This window comes from Vigna angularis, chromosome 11, assembly GCF_016808095.1.
Source record: "Vigna angularis cultivar LongXiaoDou No.4 chromosome 11, ASM1680809v1, whole genome shotgun sequence".
Classification (NCBI taxonomy): Eukaryota; Viridiplantae; Streptophyta; class Magnoliopsida; order Fabales; family Fabaceae; genus Vigna; species Vigna angularis.
Window position 1 is genome coordinate 17,709,954 of NC_068980.1, and position 10,818 is coordinate 17,720,771.

Consider the following 10,818-nt stretch of genomic DNA (forward strand, 5'->3'; position numbering starts at 1 on the left):
GGAGGAAGCTTTCCATGCTCCACTCAGCATGTGGTGTAGCGGTAGAAGAGGACGCTCCTGGTGTGCCTCTGGCAGCGGCAAGGATTTCCATCAATTGCCTCTGTGTTGTTTCAGAATTGGCGCGAGAGGCCTCCAAACTCTGCATAACAGTCTCGTTCTGCTGCATTAGTGTAGCGTTCTGAGCCATCAATGTAGCGTTCTGCTGCTGTAATCTATCAATCACCGTTTCCAACAGCCTAGTGCTGCTGGACGCATCAGGTTCATTGGGCTGTGGTGGAGGAGGGAGCCTAGGTGCCATTTGTTCTCTGGAAACAGAGAAAAACGAGCGTTAGTAATGTTCAAAGAGTTGAAAAATTAACTCATTAAACACACAGTGAGCACACAGCAAAAACACAGTGCACTCATAACCTACAGTGTCCTTAAAAGAACAAAACTGCTCTGATACCAATAATGTAACATCCCATAAATTACAGTAATAAACCATATATCATAGAAAATCACATATATTAATATATCAATTCAGTTTTTACAACTAAAGAAGTAGAGCTCGATAATGGCCGAACGGCCTTGAATCTACTGATACGAATATTACAGGCGTTCAATAAGCAAAGATGACCGAACGGTTTACAAAATATAATTACCGAACGGTCAAAGTAAGCAAAAGAAGAGGTTCGATCTAATACAGTATATTAACACGACTAAACTAAACATTTCAACCGAACGCACTACTGTTCGGCCTTCACTTCTACCTCCACTAGGTTCTCTTCAGCCAGGATTCCTTCCTCAAGCGTTTCTTCCAATAATGCATCTCCCTCTGCTCACATCCACACGGATGATCATTGCAAGGACAAGACGAACGTACAGATACAAGATAACACAATGAAAATGAAAGGGTAAGCTTATTGAATTTAATTCAAGTAAAACATACATTTTATACATATCAATCAGATCAATAATTCCCAACATATACTTTAATCCATTCATTAACTCAATCAATTCCTGATACTAGACTGACCGTCCGGACTGTATGAATTCTGTGTAGCTACGACGTTCGTGCACCCAGGTGGAATAGCTGGAATTCTCATCAGCTGTCACCCGAGGTTAGTCCGTTCCGTCCAAGTTACAGTTATGGACTAGGACCTCCTGTCATTCCCACACATGACATACTCCTCTCTACTTGAGAACGAGCACTCACGGAATATCAGGATGACCCGCCAGCTAAGCTTGTCACATTCATACTTTACAAATCTCACTTTCATCCAAGAGTCGTTCCTCCCTGGAACGCTCGTTCAAAATCCACAACCATAATTTCATTTATTATATCGTTCGCACATTATAGTTTTCCACATTAATATCAATTCAATCCTTCGTTCCACTTTCATAAAATGACGAGCGTTCAGCCCTCTTTAAAAATGAGGACGAATGTTAACACGATACAGAGGAATCCTCGTTTCTGAACAGAGGGAAACGAACACCTTTCCAATGACGGACGTTGTGACTACTTGAATCAGTTAAATGAACTGATTCGAGAACAATTCAAATTATACTTAGAATAATTTAAGTACAATAACTATAGATCGAATCCAAATGGATAGAGACACCGCAAGGTGTTTAGATACTGATACAGAGTACGATTTAATCAAAGAGACTAACCGCCAATCAATGACCGAACGCGGTAATGGATATTTATTGAAGTTTTGGACGAACGCTACTGAATTTTCGGACGAACGCTATTTGCACTCGTTTGTTGATTCAGGATAAGAACGAACGTTCGGTATAAAACCGAGCGCCACTCATATCGTACGCTTTGGGTCGAGACCCATCGCTGTTTCAAAATTATAGAAAGAGGGATTTATATAAGACGAGATGGTAAAGTTATATTTTTAACAAAATGACTATGTGTCCGAATGTGTATTTTCAAGCTTCTCAATTTCTCACACAACACTCAGGATATCTACGTTTGGCCGAACGCTCAAACGTAAGACTAATATAAGAGGGCGTTCGTCCTCAATAAGTATTCCTTCCAAAGGAAAGAATTATGTTTTTTCAAAGGAATTACTAAGAATACCGAACGGTCAAGGACCGTTCGATAACGAACGTTCATTATCATAGAATTTCATATTCAAAATCTTACTTACAGTAAACTCATTTTTTAGTATAAACTTTCATACATTTAACTACTCATATCATAACACATTTCATAATTCTCATACATCATCAAAATCATATACCAAAATCAATTATCTCAGATCATACTTAATACCATTCACAGAACATTCATACAACACAGTACAACACAAGAATTAAATTTAATAAGCTTCCCTTACCCGGATCAGGGTGAACGTCCTAAGAGAATGGTTTTTGCTTCGCCCAACTACAGCTTTCTACCCTCAACGATTCAGTCTAACCATAAGAATAAAGAAGAACTTAGATGATACCACTGCATGCAACACCAGAACTACGCTTTGCATGAAACCCGAAAACGAACGACTTGAGTTGAGGACTTACCAGATTCAGACTCTGAAACGGTTCGGTCCAAACTGAAGTTTAAGGTGCCGAGAGTTCTTCTATGGAATCTGAGAGATGAACGGAGAAGGAAAAGGGTGAATTTCGGTAGAGAGAAGAAAGAGATTTCTAGAGAGAATGAGGAGAAAAATGGGGGTCTGAAGTTAGGAAGAAGAAGAGGCGTGCAGGAGAATGAGCAGAGTTTTTCAGAAATGATTGTTTTTGGTTTGCCCACGCCCCAAAAACGGACGTGCGTTCTTCTACTGACACCTGCCCTCCACTTACTGACTTCAGAATGTTCCATTTTGACAAGTGGCGTGCATGCATGGAACGTGGAGTGGATTTTTAATGCACTGAACGTGTGGCGTGGGTGCATTTATGAAAGTTAACAGGTGACTTAGCAGTGCATTTACTGCGATGTGACAGTAATGAACTTATAGAGTCACACACTGACTAGTGTTCAATATTTGTTAGCCAGAAAAATATTATTGTTTAAATTAAAAGATTTAATTTTAATTAATTAATATATTTTTTTAAGTGGAATATTATTGTATTTTTTGCTAGCACCAAAAATAAAATTAATAAAAGTTTAAAATATATATACATATATAAATTGATTAAATAATTGATAAATCAAAATTTAAAAATGATTTAATAAGATTTATTTTGTTACCAGAAATAAATATGGATTTGTTTTCTATTAGACAGAAACAAAAAGGCAAATGTGGATCTGGGTGGTTTTCTATAAGATAGAATAAAACCAACTTTACAAGACACATCAATAAGTGAAATGTTCAATCGTTTGTTCACTTGAATGGATTTGGAGAAAAGTGATTGAGTGAATTTGAGAGAATTTGAAGATAAATTTTGTTGTTGTTTATTTGAGTGAATTTGGAAGTAAGTGAGAATTAATGTAGGATTTGATTGATGTGACAAATTAAAAAAATTTACTTCAAAATTCACTCTCATTTAGCTCCAAATTCACTCAAATAAACAACAAATTTTATTTTTAAATTCTCTCAAATCTACTCAATCACTATCCCCAAATCTATTCAAGTGAACAAAGTATAAGTGAAGATGTCTTGGTGTGAATACATGCGTAAGGCAATAGAGAAATTTCTAACGACTTAAATTATCAACATGATAGCTTCTTAAACCCTCCCACAAAATTTGAAGATTGTCCCAATCTCACATTTAATTAATTATCTTAATTTCTTCCTTGTTCAAATATCCAATCATTGCTTAAAACATCAACAAAATATTCTTTAAGTGTTATAAAAAACACTCGAGTAGGAAACATAATTACTACAATATATTTTTTATAATCATACTTGTTTTAATTAAAATACTTAATACATTAAAACCACAATACCATTTCAATATGACTTGAGATATTTTAGAGATCAAAACAACGTCAATAACTTAATCTAAATTACTGTCATCAATCAAATACAACTTTTCAATTTTAATTTTTATCATAAATTTTTTATCACCTAATTTTTACAAATAATCCATACAAACAACACTTCTCATTTAATCATTAGAATTCACAAATAATCCAAAAAAAAAATTCATTAGAAAAAAAACTAATTTTTTTATGTATTTATTATTGGGTTTTAGCTATTCAAAATTGTATTATCACAATGTATATATATATATATATATATATATATATATATATATATATATATATATATATATATATATATATATATATATATTCAAAATAGTTAATCAAGTTGATTTTTTTTACCTTAAAACTACGTGTTTTCATAAAAATTACTCCAAAGACTTAGAAAAGTAAAAAAAATCCTAACTTGTTATATCATTATGAATCTAAAATAGTAGAAATTCATTTATTTGACCCATGTTTTAAATGCAACTACAAAGATTACACACGGAAAAAAAATAGAAGACTAGAGATATTGTAAAAAAGAAAGACTTAAGACTAAAATTTGATCAAGTCAATTGTCATATATTTTATCTTCTTCTATTATGTGTGCTTAGATCCCAAAAAAAATTAAGAGAAAATGACATAATTTTTTTTAAAAAGATAAATTTATTTTAATTATATACAATCTTCATAACTTTTAATAAGAGAAATATTTTTTATTCTTCTAATTTTAACTTTTTCATTTAATTTATAAAAAATAGTCATCACAAATGGGACTAAAAAAATAATATTTCTTCATTTTCTATTAAAATCTCATAAAATTTTAGACTTAAAAAAATATAAATATAAAATGATAAAAATGATTTAATTTAATTTTCTTATGCTCTAATGTTTGGAAGCATTTTTTTTACAAATATTAAAATAATGAACAATTAAAATATAAGATAAATAGTTAGCTGAGGTTTCTTTCCCGTTAGCAATTTAACTTCAAATTAATGTAAACTATATTTATAAGTAGAATCAAATTTCAGAATGAATTGAAATGGAATTTAAAGTTTAGAGTGTCTACTTATAAAATGGAAAATTAAGTTTTGAAAGTCAATTAAAATTTAAAGATATTTTTTGCAACATGAATAACATCTTAATATTAATTAGGCTACACTTAAAATTTGGGGATAGATTTACAAAAAACAATATTGCCCAAATATTAATTAAGATGGAAGTAGAATTATAAAAATAACTCGTATGATTAGTAAATAACTTCATTTCTTCATCACGTAGTTAGAGGCTTAATCTCTATTCTGTGTACATATGAAAATAATTTTATTTAGTTGAAAGAGGTATTAATATTTTTTTAAAAATAGTTCACACTCTTCTTTGACCAACCAATATTATCCTAATTTCAAAGTTCAAAGTAAAATTTAAAGCTGACCTTCAACTATTATAGCTATTAACAAAGAATTAAATTATATTGTATGATTTAACAGTTGAATTTATAAATAATAACTTTAAGAAAAAAAAAAGGTGAGGTGTGATGCTAATGGATCATTTACATATTCCAATTTATTGTCCTATGCTAAAAATTCAAACTACATTATTAAGCTATTATTTTATGAAAAATTAACTAATCACATTAATTACATGAGACAATGACCAAATTTAGACTTTTAAAAGTATTTGAGGGCATTGATGTTAATTGATTTTTCTATTATTGCTAATCAAACCTAAATTGAGTAACGAATACAATATTAATTTATTTTACCATGAATATTGATATATTTATAACTATTAAAAATATGTAATTACTTAATATTAAGATTTGAATCAATAAGGTTAAATATGTTTTTGGTCCTTAACTTTCAGCGAAAATTGGAATTAGTCCCTCTTCAAAACTTTGGACTAATTTAGTGCCCAAACTTTAAAAATGTGTGAATTTAGTCATTTTAACCAAATTTTGTTAACTTTATTTGATGTTTCAAGTGCGTTTCATGATAGCATATGAATTGTTTACAACGTTTGACACATTTTTGCTTCAATGTTCACTCAGAAATGCATTTGAAATATCAAATAAAGTTAATAAAATTTGGTTAAAAGGACTAAATTCACACATTTTTAAAGTTTGGGGACTAAATTAGTCCAAAGTTTTGAAGAGGGACTAATTCTAATTTTCGTTAAAAGTTAAGGGACCAAAAACATATTTAACACATTATTATTTGTATCTTTGTTTACCATTTTACAACTTTAAGATAATTTTATTGATAAGTTTTTTAATTATTAATTAGCTTTTTAACTCTCAGCTGCCTTTTCAATTTTCAACTACCTTTCCAACTAATTTTAGAAAACATAGTATAAGGAGAGTTGAAATGTCTACTATAACTAAATAGTGAAACTTATGGTTTATGTATACAATTCTAAACATAATAATCACAAAACAAGACATAAAAAAATACAAAATATTTACAAATTGAGAAATAATTATAATACATGTTTTAAACACTAAGAAAAATAATAATATGAAATAATGACACCATTTATAAAGAATTATACAACTTTTCAACTTGTTTAATGCAATGATGTTTTAATATTTGCAAACTAATATTTAAAATAATTGATTAATAACATTTGTATTATTCTATATGAGGGAATACTATTATGAAGAGTTATTTATATATACATTTTATGTTGCTATTTTAATATTGATATATGTGTATACGGTGAGAGACATGCTTATCATTTCACACATGTACAACTTTCATTGACTTTAAACTTAATCTTTATTTTATGCACCTTTTTTCTCTCTCACGTATTATTTATTTATTTGATGTTTTTTATATATGAATTCCGAGATTCTTTTATATTTTAGAGGAAATTGATGATTTGGTTAATGCATGTCAATTTATATAATTAAATATTTTCAGTAGGAAAATGACAAATTGAACCTTTTAAACATAAAAAAGACAATGAGAGATCAACTTTGTTTAATTTTAAAAAAAGTATATATAGAGATCTGATTAGCTTTTTAATAAAAAATTACAATTACATGTTTTCTTTTATTATATTTTCTTTAACTAAATATCTTTTTAAAATTATTTAGAAGACCCTTCCAAGAGGTACTTGCCGTTAATAATGGTGCAAAATTACTAGTAAGTTTGAATCATTATTGTATTCAGTTTTTTTTTTCAAGATCTATGAAGATGTTATATTGGGAAAAGTTTATACTTAACTAGTTTTTAAATTTTTTATTTTAGAAATCTTAAAAATATTATTGAACAATAATTTCGAACTTGATAAATGTTTTTATAATTTTAATCAATAATTAAATTTATTTAATTCACAATGTACATAAAAATTCGTATCACACTTAAATTGGTTTTTTTAATTAAAATAGTTTTTGGAGTTTTCAAAATTAAGTTTTTAAATATAATTATTACATGAATTGAAAGAATATTATTCGTGAAAACACGTTAATTTTTTTATTTTTAAATAATTTTAATTACAAATGGTAAGAAATTAGAAAATAGAGTATTAGAGTATATAAGTGTATTAAAATAATGAGACCGAGTATTTTATTATAAAATAATCTTATAATATAAATAAAACTTTTTAAAACTCGGTTCATTATCTAAAATATTTTTATGTCTCTAAAACACTATTATCTTATCTTTCTCTCACTTTTCTCTACTCTTTCTCAATCCTTGATCCATTGTTTGACAATCAGAAAGTACCTAGACGATCACGGCGTCGAGGTCCACCTATCTGCCTGATCAATTTCTTGATTTGAGCAGGTAAGTTTCGTTCCTTTTTTCTAGGTTTTCTTGAATTTGTGTTGTGCAAAGAAATTTGTCTTTGCATGAGAAGTGTGCCCTTCTTTCTTGACTCTTAGCTTAATTTAGGTTTTAAGCTTGGTTTCCTATCACCAATCGGTGATTTGTAGGTTTTTCTAGAGTTTCCTTACAGTGCAAGCTTCGGTCGAGATATTTCTTTAGCTGTGCAAATTGGATAGAGGTAAGGGAAGTTAGTTAATTGATTTCAAATGTGTGTATGCGGTGTAATTTGATGGTATGTGGAGATGCAATTGTTTGGATGTGGATGTTAATTTGACGGTTGTGATAATTTAGGTTTTGTAGTGAAATTGATGGATTTTATGATGATGAGTAGTTGATATGCATGATGAATCTGTTTGTATGTGTGTATGAGATGTTGAATTTGCACTGTTGAAGGAATTTGGTGTTGATTGAAATTGTTGAAAGAAAAGGGTAACTTTGATAGTAGAGTATTTTAGTCTAAAATGTGTCTTGAGGAAGGAAATGGTAAGAAATGGTTGGTGAATTGTTTCTATACAGTTGAGATTTAGTATCATGTTCTATCATCTAAAATGGTATAAATCTGAGTTTTGAGTGTATGATGGTGATAAGGTAGAGTTCTACTTGGGTTAGAACTCAATTTGAGGAAGTGGAGTAGTGAAAATTTGAGTTTGGGGTTTTGTGGGCAAATAGGCAGTGTGGATAGTCTTGGTAAGTCAATTGGGACTTGTTAGAGTCCCTAAGTTGCTTGAAATTGTGTCAAAAATGGTAGAATTCAATTTAAGTCTCTAAGTTGAGTTTTTGTAAGTTTTTAAATGAGATTTTGAGTCTACTTGTTTAGATTGAGGTTAAAAGTGTTTAGACAACATTGATTAAGTATATTCAGGTATATAACACAATCTAGGAGGGTTAGAAGTTGGAAAAAATAGTTGAAATTGGTAAACTTGGTGTAGGTTGCGTAATTATGCAAATTTGGTGTTGCAGATTATGTAGACTCACTGAGCGAGTGGTGTCACTCAGCGAGTGGTGGTGGAGGCTGGCTCACTATTTGATGATTCGTACATCAAGAAGGTGCGTTGAGCGACTGGTTGAGGTTTGGGAGCACTGTGAGTTTTATTCGAATAGCGAATGGGGTCGCTCAGCGAGTGACTAGGAAGTCTACACCACTATCTGGACTTTTGCACAGTGAGCTGGGTCGCTGAGCGAGTGGGTTAGAGTCTGGAGGCACTCTTTGTAGATTCGCACAAGCTGGGTCGTTGTGCGAGAACAGTCTGTAGTCGCTTAGCGAGGGTATGCACTAAGCGACTGGTCCAGGTCTTTGAGTACTCTTTTTTTTCTTGTTCTTGATTTGTTTGAAATGTAAATGGAATTCATTGTGAATGATGTATGATTATGTATGAGTTGTATGAGCAACAAAGTCATGAGTTAAGTTTCAAAGTGGTGAAAGTAAGTTCCAAAGCGAATCCTCTTGGTGAGGTTCAAGTATGTTTAGAATGAATGCAAGAGCTCAGTCTTGGGGGTTATCCTGAAACTCCAAAGGTCTTTCATTCTCACATAGAGATGATTGATCCATGTAGTGAGGAGTAACAGGAGGTCTTAGTCTTGAAAGTTTCTAGTATGCTTCAAGGCCCGGAACAGACTAAGCTTATGAGTGTGATAGGGTGAAACCCATTGGCAATGGCTTTGCAAAGCAGTAGAAGCCACCATGAATGCACAACCCGCCATAGCTCGACAATCATTCTAAGTCTGGATGGTCAAAGTGAGTGTAGTGTCATGCATAAAGTGTTTTGTGATGGAATGACTATGTATGATTGTATGAATGTAGTTAATAATATAATGATTATTGTTTTATTTAAACTAACTTACCCTGTTGTTTGTGCTTGTGTTTTGTATGTGTTGTATTCTTTCTTTTGCCATGATCATCCTGTGGGTGTGAGCAGGGAGAGATGGCGTTTCCCTAGAGCAAGCGTTGGATGGAGGCGATGCGGCTTTATAGATTAGTTAGATCTATAGTGTATATAGTGTTAGCAAAATGATGAAGATGAAGTTTTGATGATGTCCAAATCAAGTCAAGACCAATCAAGAATCAAGATGTTATGAAGACTTGTATTGATATGGAAAGCTTTTGTAATACTCTTAGAAATATGTATAGGACTTAGATTAGAAAAAGAAAGTGTTTTGTAAAATTACTGTAGCAAAATACTGTAGCAAAATACTGTAGCAAAACACTGTAGCAAACCTGAAAAACCAAATTGCCTCTGGAATAATCGATTAAAGCTTGTTTTAATCGATTACATAATCGATTAATCCTGAGATTAATCGATTAAAACAGTCCGTTGGAGTTTCCAGAGTTGAAGACTAGCCGTTGCACTGGAATAATCGATTAAAGCCTAAAATAATCGATTAGTTAATCGATTAAACCTAAGAATAATCGATTAACACTAGCCGTTAGGGGTTTCAGATTTGAAAAACTAGCCGTTGTACTTAGTTTAATCGATTAATACTTGATCTAATCGATTAAAACAGTCAGATGGCTCATTTTCGAAGAATGGAAGAGCCTTTGGATGAGTTTATAAATAGACTCTCATTTCCTCTCAAGGGGAATAACTAGAGACATAGAAACTCTTCCCTTGTGCTCAAAATACTCAGAAATTCTTGAGACTTGTGTGTTCTTGTTCGGCTTGTGAAACTCTTGTCTGTGGAGCTGGTGAAGTGCTGCTACGGTGACAGAGGAAATAGCCGGTTCATCCTTGGTGTGTCTAAGGAGGTGTTCGGAAGAGAATCATCCTTCGTGAAGTATTCGGAGGAGGTGTTCATCCTTCGTGAAGTATTCGGAGGAGGTGTTCATCCTTTGTGAAGACTCAAAGGAGGTGTAGTTTCATCTCTTGTGGTATCAAGAGAGGTGTTTTCTAAACTCTTACAAATTGTATCTTTGTGATTGTAGTTTGTAATTGTTTTGTGTTAGTGAAAAGGTTTATCTTGTTTGAGATAAACGACTGGACGTAGGATTGGTAAGATCCGAACCAGGATAAAATCATCTGTGCAAATTTCTCTCAACCTTACTCTTGCTTTATTTGTCTTTGTTAATTGCTAAGTAAGTTTAATTGAGTAGAAATT